Consider the following 9,889-nt stretch of genomic DNA (forward strand, 5'->3'; position numbering starts at 1 on the left):
CTCTTCCCAATCACCTCCTTCAATGCTTACTTCCTCTTGATCTTGTGTGTGTATTGCAGCCACTTGCTTTGTTTCTAATTGCCTGGTAAGCTCTGCTAGTTGCTTGGCAAACACTTTGTTTTGGGCTAGAATTGTATCAACATGGTTCAGCTCCATGACTCCCTTAGTGTTGTGCCTCTCTGATGCATAGTAGTACTCATTCTCAGCCACTGTCTCAATCACTTCAATGGCTTCTTCCACAGTCTTTTTCCTGTTCAATGAACCTCCTGATGAATGGTCTACAGCCTTCCTTGATTCATAAGACAGTCCATCATAGAAAATATGCAATTGCACCCAATCATGGAACATGTCTGGTGGGCATTTCCTTGTCAAATCCTTGAATCTCTCCCATGCCTCGTAGAGAGTTTCACCATCTTGTTGTCTAAAAGTCTGAACCTCAGATCGAAGCCTATTGACCTTTTGTGGGGGGTAGAAACGTGCCAGAAACTTGCTTTCCACCTCATCCCATGTTGTTAGACTCCCCCTTGGGAATGATTCCAGCCACTTAGCTGCTTTGTCCCTAAGTGAAAATGGGAACAAAAGCAGTTTATAGGCATCTTCCTGGACTCCATTGGACTTCACAGTGTCACAAATTCTCAGGAATTTTGTGAGATGTTGGTTGGGATCTTCATTAGCACTCCCACCAAATGAACAATGATTCTCCACAAGTGATATTAGCTGTGGTTTGAGTTCAAAATTGTTGGCCTGAATGGGTGGTTTCTGAATGCTGCTACCACAATTCCCAGAGGTTGGGTTTATGTATGAACTAAGAACCCTCCTCTCAGGAATGGCATTGTTTCCATCAGCTCTCTCATGGTTGTGAACTTCTCTATCCATGTTGAGATCTAGAGCTTCCTCAAAATTGTCCTCAGATTCTCCTTCAGATTCTTCTTCTCCTAGTACTCTCTTCCCTCTTGCTTCCCTTCTAAGTCTATGAAGGGTCCTCTCTGGTTCGGTATATGGAGGAGTTGATGTCTCTCCTCTCTTACCTGTCATACAAGAACACAGCACAGGCAACAAACAAGTGAAATACTCTTGGTTAATGGAAGAGTATGGTTAGAGCAATTGAGGAATTAATTCAAACAGTTAGTGAGTCAGTGAGTTAGTTGCTTGAATTTAAAGGCATAAAGAAAGAAAGCATGTAACAGAGTGCAGAAATTAAAATTCAACAAGTAACTTGTACTGAATTAATCAAAACAAAAAAAAATGCTCAATCTAGTTAACTTCCAATTGGAGAATTGTCAATCGAAAACCAATCCCCGGCAACGGCGCCATAAACTTGATGCGCATAAACTAGTTATGCTACGATTTAGGAAATTGCACGATCGGCAAAATTCCTTCCGGCAAGTGCACCGGTTATCGTCAAGTAAAAACTCACAATAGAGTGAGGTCGAATCCCACAAGGATTGGTTGAGTGAGCAATTCGGATTAGAAGTGTGTTCTAGTTGAGCGGAATCAAGAGTTAGATGAGAATTGCGGAATGTAAAATTGGCGGGAAAAGTAAATGACAAGAAATTGAAATGGCGGAATCTTAAATTGCATGAATTAAAGAGCAGAAGCTAAATTGCTGAAATTAAAAGGGAATGGGGGTGATTGCATGAATTGAGTTGCAGAATATAAAGAGAAAGTGGAAATCAGAAATGGGGAATTCATTGGGTGTTAGGAGATATTGAGATCTCCGAATCAAAACATGTTTATCTCTTCCTCAACCAATGCGTTCATTGAATTTTGCTTGGCAATCTTATATGATTGGATCCCAATCCCTTGGCTCACCAATTCTCTCTAAAAACAAACAAATTCCCAATCCCTTGGTTTAAATGTTCATAAGAAGAGATGATGCTCGATCACTGATTATACCACACAGTTTCATGAACCACAATTTGGTAGGATTACATGTCACAATATCCATCCAAACCCCAATCCAATTCACTGTGAGAAAGCTTCTCTAGCATGAATCCTCCATTCCTTTCCCAAGGTTCCGAAGGATTCCAATTATGGGTAGTTTCTTTCCCAAGACAACTACCCAATGGAATTAGATCGAGAAGCTTTCTAACAAAATTCAAGAGAAAAGATTGAAGAAGAAGATAAACTATTATTGATTCATTGAATTACAATAGAGCTCCCTAACCCAATGAAAGGGGTTTAGTGAGTCATAGCTCTGAATTCAACTACAAAGATATGAAAACTAGCTAAATGAAAAAGTAAAAGTCCTCCCTAACTTAAATTCTATCCTATTTATACACTTTCTATATTGAGCTTCTGTTGTGTTTCTTGGGCTTTGAGGCCTCTCCCTGCTTTCCTTTTGCCTTGGGTTTATGATCCATAATCTTGATGAGGCTGTTGATCCAAATTCTGTAACATTCATTGAGCCAACTTAGTGATAATCAAATAATGACACATGACTCAATAAATTGAAATTTCAGACTCATCAATCCTTCAGGCCCAATCCCATAAACCATGATATTCAATTGGGTTTCATACCAGAGTAAGTTTAAGTTAATGTTTGTGCTCAAATACTAACTTAAACCGCAATATTTTTGGCCCAGAAACCTTTTCCAAGAGTGGCGTTTAAGTTGCAGTTTAAGCTTAAACTGCAGCTTAAACGCCAGACACTTCCAGTGATGCCTTTTGTGGAAGCACGTTTAAGCTTCAGTTTAAGGTTAAACTGAAGCTTAAAGATGGAGATAGAAAAGGCAGCCCTGGAGGTCGAACACGTTTAAGCTCCAGTTTAAGGTTAAACTGGAGCTTAAACGTGGAAATAGAGAAAGCCATCCTGGAGGTCGAACACGTTTAAGCTCCAGTTTAAGGTTAAACTGGAGCTTAAACGTGGAAATGGAGGAAGCAACCCTGGAGGTCGAACACGTTTAAGCTCCAGTTTAAGGTTAAACTGGAGCTTAAACGTGGAAGCTGAGAAAGGTAGCCCTGGAGGTGTCGAACACGTTTAAGCTCCAGTTTAAGGTTAAACTGGAGCTTAAACGTGGAAATGGAGAAAGCAACCCTGGAGGAGAAACTTGGTCGAACACGTTTAAGCTCCAGTTTAAGGTCAAACTGGAGCTTAAACGTGGAAATGGCTCCCTGGTGCTTTTCCCTTTTCTGGCGTTTATCCTCCAGTTTAAGGTTAAACTGGAGGTTAAACGTGGAACTACCCCCCTTGGTGCCCTTCTCACTTCTGGCGTTTAACCTCCAGTTTAAGGTTAAACTGGAGGTTAAACGTGGAAATGCTTCTTTGGTGAGACTTTCATTCTGGCGTTTAACCTCCAGTTTAAGGTTAAACTGGAGGTTAAACTTCAATTCCAGCATTTCTTAGCCTTCCTGATTCTCGCGTTTAAGCTCCAGTTTAGGCTTAAACTGGAACTTAAACTCCACATGTGATATTCAAGCTTCCTTTATTGATTTTGTTGCTTCCTTGCTTAGCCTCTTCTTCCCTGAAATCATCCAAACAATTGTATCAAAGTCTTGCAAAATTTCATGAGAAATCTTCCATTCATAGCATTCAAGTAATATAACTAAAACTCATGGAATTTGCATTAAAATCATACTGTTTGGATGGTTCATTGCTTTGTTATTCATTTGACCATTCTTGGTTACTTTAAGCTCAAGAAAATGCATAAAACAACTAAAACTAACAGAAAAATGCTAGTGAAACTAGCCTAAGATGCCTTGGCATCAAACACTATCCACGCGACCGCGTCATCCACACGGCCGCGTGACCTGGAGATCGGCGTAAATATCCAACGTCCAGAAAGTTAGGCTGGAATCGTGCGGCCCTTGTGCATTTTGCACAAATTGGCCCACGCGATCGCATGCCCCATGTGATCGCGTAACTTGCACAAAACCAATCCCACGCGACCGCGTGAGCGACGCGATCGCGTTGCATAGATTGCACAACACCCTAGGATGAGACAGAGAGTTATGCTGAAACGGTGCTGGAGTTGTGCTTTTAGCACAATGTCCAGCAACGCGATCGCGTGACCCACGCGATCGCGTCATCCCCTCTTCCACCCCTTTCATGCGATCGCGCGACCCACGCGATTGCGTCACCCCCATTATCACCTCCACAACGCGACCGCGTCCCCCACGCGATCACGTGGATTTGAAAATATAACCCCCCAGCCACGCAAACCCTATCAGTCGCGCAGCCCCCCAACCCTCTTCTCCCTCTCTTCCTCCTCTTCTCTCAACCACCACCTAGCCACCACGCGATCGCGTAACCCACCCGGCCGCGTCATATCCTTCTGAAAGCCCACTCACGCGATCGCATGCCCCACGTGATTGCGTCACCCAATATTTGGCAATTAATGATTTTTGAACAGAGAGTTGTACGAGAGTGAGGCTGCACTCGCGCCACTAGCACAAATCGAGTCACGCGATCGCGTGCCCCACGCGTTCGCGTCACCCAACCTTATCGCGCACCACGCGACCGCATCACCCACGCGACCGCGTCGCCAGCGTCGCACAACCTATCCAGATTAGTGCCAATTTTCTTATCTTTTCTTCTCTAATCCTAATTTCTTCTATCTTTCCTTCTTTCTTCTTTCTTTCTCGTCTTCTTTCCCTCTACTCTTCTATCCCTTTAATTTAATGCATTTATTTGTTCTTTCCTTTTTCTTTTTCAATTTTTTTTCATGCATTTTTATGTTGGTGTTGGAGTTTTATTTGGATAAGTGCCTTAATTTATTTGAGCATATGGCTATTCTAAGGAAAGATTTGACAATTGAAATTTACTTATGGCTCTCATATACATTTGGATTACATTATTTTCATCCTTATTTTTAACTTGCACACCCAATGTATTTGAGATTATCATTCATAATTGTCATCATTCCACATGCTCTTTAATTTGGCACATTTATGCTTGAGCCATGCTTCTCATGCCTATTATTTGCATATTTTTATCCTCTTGCATCTAATTATTTTGAATTGCCCCTTTTGATCTTTATTGTTGTCTTTCCTACATGTTGTAGCTACCATGTAGTTGGGTTATCATCTTTTCTTTGGCATTCCTTATCACTTGGAATTTCCTCCCTTCCAGTCTTAGTTTTCTATATTTTACACTCTTTCTTTTTCTTCCTCCTTAGGCATGGGTGCCAAGAAAGAAAAAGAGAAGGTCGCTGACAAGACACCAGCAAGGAAAGGAACCAAGAGATCTCCAACCAAGACACCTCCATCTACAAGCGTCAGTTGGAGCAACCCGTCCACCTGCACATCTCAGCATGCACCGAGGACGGTGCAATCTTTAAGTGTGGGGAGGTCGATACCGATCTCCATGGGTTAGTTATTTCTTGACTCAACACCAAATTTTTTATTTTATTTGTTTGTTCATTGTTGCATTTGCATATTTGTTTGATTTTATGCATCTAGTTACTACTTGGTTAAAGTAATAAAATTCTTCTAAAGACCCTATTTTTGAAAAATTTCAGTAATTTAAATTGAAAATTTTTTTGTTAAATTTGTTTGAAGTTGTATTTGGAACATGGTTTTTGAGCCAAAGAACACACAACCTGTGAGATTTTGTGCTTACTTATATGGTTACACTATTTAACCATAATATTTTTATTCTTGTGTGTTTTCTTCTCTATAATTGCAATCTTAGCTTTGTTCCATTCTATATGTCCAATATTTAGTGTATTTACATGCTTGCATATGATTGAGGCCATTATTTGATTTTAGCTCACTTATCCCAAATAAGCCTACCCTTTAAATCACCATTGTCAGCCACCTTGAGCCTTTTAATCCCCATTTATTCTGTATTTTACCACATCACTAGCCTTAAGCGGAAAACAAATTAATTATCCCAATTGAATCTTTGGTTAGCTTAAGATAGTATGTTAATTAAGTGTGGGGAAATTGTAGGAACATGGGTTAATAAAGGAAAAGTATAATGTTTCTAATTTATTTGAATATCAGAAATTTGGGAACCTACTCATGAAAAACCAAAACAGAAAAATAATAGAAAATCCATGTGTATTGATAAGTTATGTTTGTTTCTCTACAAAAAAAAAAGAGAGAAAAAAGAGAAAAAATAAAATAAGAATTCCCCGGAGAATGAACTCCGGGAAGGTAGTAGAGTAGGGATTTGTATGATAAAATTTCGCACGTGAGGAGTTATTTCTTGGTTTCGTCCAGTCATTAATAACTTGATTATTTTTAGATAATAGTAGATAGAAACAACGCTCGTAAGGAGTCCTATTGAAACCAAGAAATATAGGCCTGCCTGCCATCCACACCAGAATAAATGAAGTTTCCCGAAAAAACCTGCTAGTGGAGGAAGACCTCCTAAGGATAAGAGACATAGGGCTAAAGAGAGAGCCAAAAAAGGAAAAATACTCAATAAATAAGTAAATAAGGGGACAAAATTACCCCAATATTAAGTTTAATAAAAGATCAATGCACATGTGATAAAAATTAAAGAAAAATTTAGTACATGAGTATGGGAATTATACAAAAGTGAGAATTATGGGTAGCTAGGCATGAATTTAAAAGTATATAGAGTATATGTATATTAGGTGAGAGCTTAGGTTAATTAAAGATTCAATTTATAAAGCTTACTTAGCCATATATATACCTTTACCCTTACCTTAGCCCCATTATAACCTTGAAAAAGACCTCATGATGTTTGCATTGGTATATTAAATATTGTTGATTGGTTAGATGAAGAACAAGGTTTAGAAAGCATGACTAGAGAAGAGTAGAGTGATTGACCCTAGACACCTTAGAGTAAGAGTGATATACACTACTAGTGAGGGTTCAATGCTTGATTCTATGTTCCCTGCTTTCATTAGCTATCTTCTTACAAGTTTATTTGTCCTTTATTGTATAATTTGAATTAGTGAAATCTGATTTATGTTTGTCTTGGAAAACTTATTTATTTTTAATCAAGTAGGTAGAAACATTTTGCATGTAGTTGTATTCATATAGATAGGATTGCATTTCATACATCCTACCATTCTTCTTCATTTTTATAGCTTCTCTTGAGCTTAGCATGAGGACATGCTATTGTTTAAGTGTGGGGAGGTTGATAAACCTCTATTTCATGGTTTATCTTGTGCTCAATTGAGTGGTTTTTATCAACTCTATACCCACTTATTCATACTATTTGCATGGTTTTATATTTCCTTCCTGATTTTGTGCTATGATTGAAAACATGCTTCTTTGATCTTATATTTACTTATTATTAATCCTCTCCTATTACCATTAGATGTCTTGATATGTGTGTTAAGTGTTTTCAGAGATTACAGGGCAAGAATGGTTCAGAGGATGGAAAGGAAGCATGCAAAAGTGGAAGGAATACAATAAGTTGGAGAAATTGCTAAGCTGTCCAGCCTGACCTCTTCGTACTCAAACGGCTATAACTTTAGCTACAGAGGTTCAAATGACGCAGTTCCAATTGTATTGGAAAGCTAACGTCTGGGGCTTCGATTTGATATATAATATGCCATAGTTGCTCTGATGCTAGGCGACGCGAACGCGTGATCTACGCGGACGCGTCGCATCTGCGAACTTCAACTCGCGCGGCCGCGTGGACGACGCCTCCGCGTCACTTGTCCGTGACCTGGACGTACCAGAATACACAAGGGGCGATTTTTGGGCTATTTTTGACCCAGTTTGCGGCCCAGAAAACACAGATTAGAGGCTATAAAGTAGGGGAATGCATCTATTCAAAGGGAGCTCGCCAATTTTCACTTTCCATGATTTAGATTTAGTTTGAGAGAGGTTCTCTCCTCTCTCTCTCTCTTAGGATTAGGATTAGGATTTAGTACTTCTCTTAGTTTGTAAGAGTGACTCTCGATCCAGGTTTAATATTTACTTTAATGCTTTTATTCGTACCTATAAATGTTGCCAACTTGACTTATGAACCCTTTCCATGTTATGATTTGAATTAGTGATTATGAGGTATTTCAGTTATTGATTGCTTTCTCTTTAATTTGTGTTACCATTGCTTTCCATCTAAGGACATTTTTATTCCAACAATTTTGTTTTTCCCTTTTGGTCTTGGTTAAGAAATCAGTAACTCAACATTATTAAACTCAGCATAATTGATAATCGTTATCTTGCTAATTGAACTGAACTTCAATAATCCCAACTTTTTCTTAGGAAATAAATAGGATTCGAAGGTCAAACTAATTAGTCCCTTGACTTTCCTTTACTTTAGTAAAGGTTAACTAAGTGGAATTTAGATTCAACTTTCATTATTGTTGAGAGAGATAACTAAGTTGGACTTCCAATTTCTCTTACCTTGCCAAAAGATTGCTTTACAGTATTTATTTATTTTAATTACCATTTAAATTATTTGTCATATCTACTCTTCACTCTCAACCCCGATTTTACAACCTCCATAACCAATAATAAGAACATACTTCCCTGCAGTTCCTTGAGAAGATGACCCGAGGTTTGAATACTCGGTTAGCAATTTTTAAAGGGGTTTGTTACTTGTGACACCCAAAACGTTTGTAAGAAAGGTTGATTGCTTGGTTTAGTAACTATACTTACAACGAGAGTTTTCTATAACTTCTAAACCATCAATCTTCAGTTCTTCACACGTCCTCTACTAGTACATAAGCCATCTTCATAGATTTGTTTGCCATCTCTAATGAGAAATTGGCAGCATGTACCTCAAGGATTCCCAGTTTCTCCATTACAGAGAGTGGCATGAGGTTTATCCCTGACCCAGGTCGCATAGAGCCTTCTCAAAGGTCATGGTGCCTATGGTACAAGGTATTAAGAACTTTCCAGGATCCTGTTTCTTCTGAGGCAATGTCAGTTGATCCAGATCACTTAGTTCATTGATGAGCAAGGGAGGTTCATCTTTCCAAGTCTCATTACCAAATAATTTGGTATTTAGCTTCATGATTGCACCAAGGTACTTGGCAACTTGCTCTTCAGTAACATCCTCATTCTCTTCAGAAGAAGAATACTCATCAGAGCTCATGAAGGGCATAAGGAGGTTCATTGGAATCTCTATGGTCTCTAGATGAGCCTCAGAGTCCTTTGGTTCCTCAAAGAGAAACTCCTTATTGATCACTGGACGTCCCAGGAGGTCTTCCTCACTGGGATTCACGTCCTCTTCCTCTTTTGTGGGTTCGGCCATGATTGTTATATCAATGGCCTTGCACTCTCTCTTTAGATTCTCTTCTGTATTGCTTGGGAGAGTACTAGGAGGTGTTTCAGTGATTTTCTTACTCAGCTGGCCCACTTGTGCCTCCAAATTTCTTATGGAGGACCTTGTTTCACTCATGAAACTTAAAGTGGCCTTGGACAGATCAGAGACTAAGTTTGCTAAATTAGAGGTATTTTGTTCAGAGTTCTCTGTCTGTTGCTGAGAAGATGATGGAAAAGGCTTGCTATTGCTGAGCCTGTTTCTTCCACCATTATTAAAGCCATGTTGAGGCTTTTGTTGATCCTTCCATGAGAAATTTGGATGATTTCTCCATGATGAATTATAGGTGTTTCCATAAGGTTCACCCATGTAATTTACCTCTGCTATTGCAGGGTTATCAGGATCATAAGCTTCTTCTTCAGAAGATGCCTCTTTAGTACTGTTGGATGCATTTTGCCATCCATTCAAACTTTGGGAAATCATGTTGACTTGCTGAGTCAACACTTTGTTCTGAGCCAATATGGCATTCAGAGTATCAATTTCAAGAACTCCTTTCTTCTGAGGTGTCCCATTATTCACAGAATTTCTCTCAGAAGTATACATGAATTGATTATTTACAACCATGTCAATAAGTTCTTGAGCTTCTGCAGGCGTTTTCTTTAGGTGAATGGATCCACCTGCAGAATGGTCCAGTGACATCTTGGAGAACTCAGACAGACCATAATAGCATATATCCAGAATGGTCTATTTTGA

General features: G+C 39.2%; 1 non-coding gene across 1 annotated transcript; it reads left to right on the forward strand.

The window, feature by feature from the left end:
• Nucleotides 1–346: 346 nt before the first annotated feature.
• LOC148548296 (small nucleolar RNA R71) lies at nt 347–450 on the forward strand. The gene has a single exon (XR_015898290.1). It is a non-coding gene; the product is annotated as a small nucleolar RNA R71 (small nucleolar RNA).
• The last annotated feature ends 9,439 nt before the right edge of the window (nt 451–9,889 follow it).

Source organism: Arachis ipaensis, chromosome B8 (assembly GCF_059453495.1).
Source record: "Arachis ipaensis isolate K30076 ecotype BB chromosome B8, ASM5945349v1, whole genome shotgun sequence".
Classification (NCBI taxonomy): Eukaryota; Viridiplantae; Streptophyta; class Magnoliopsida; order Fabales; family Fabaceae; genus Arachis; species Arachis ipaensis.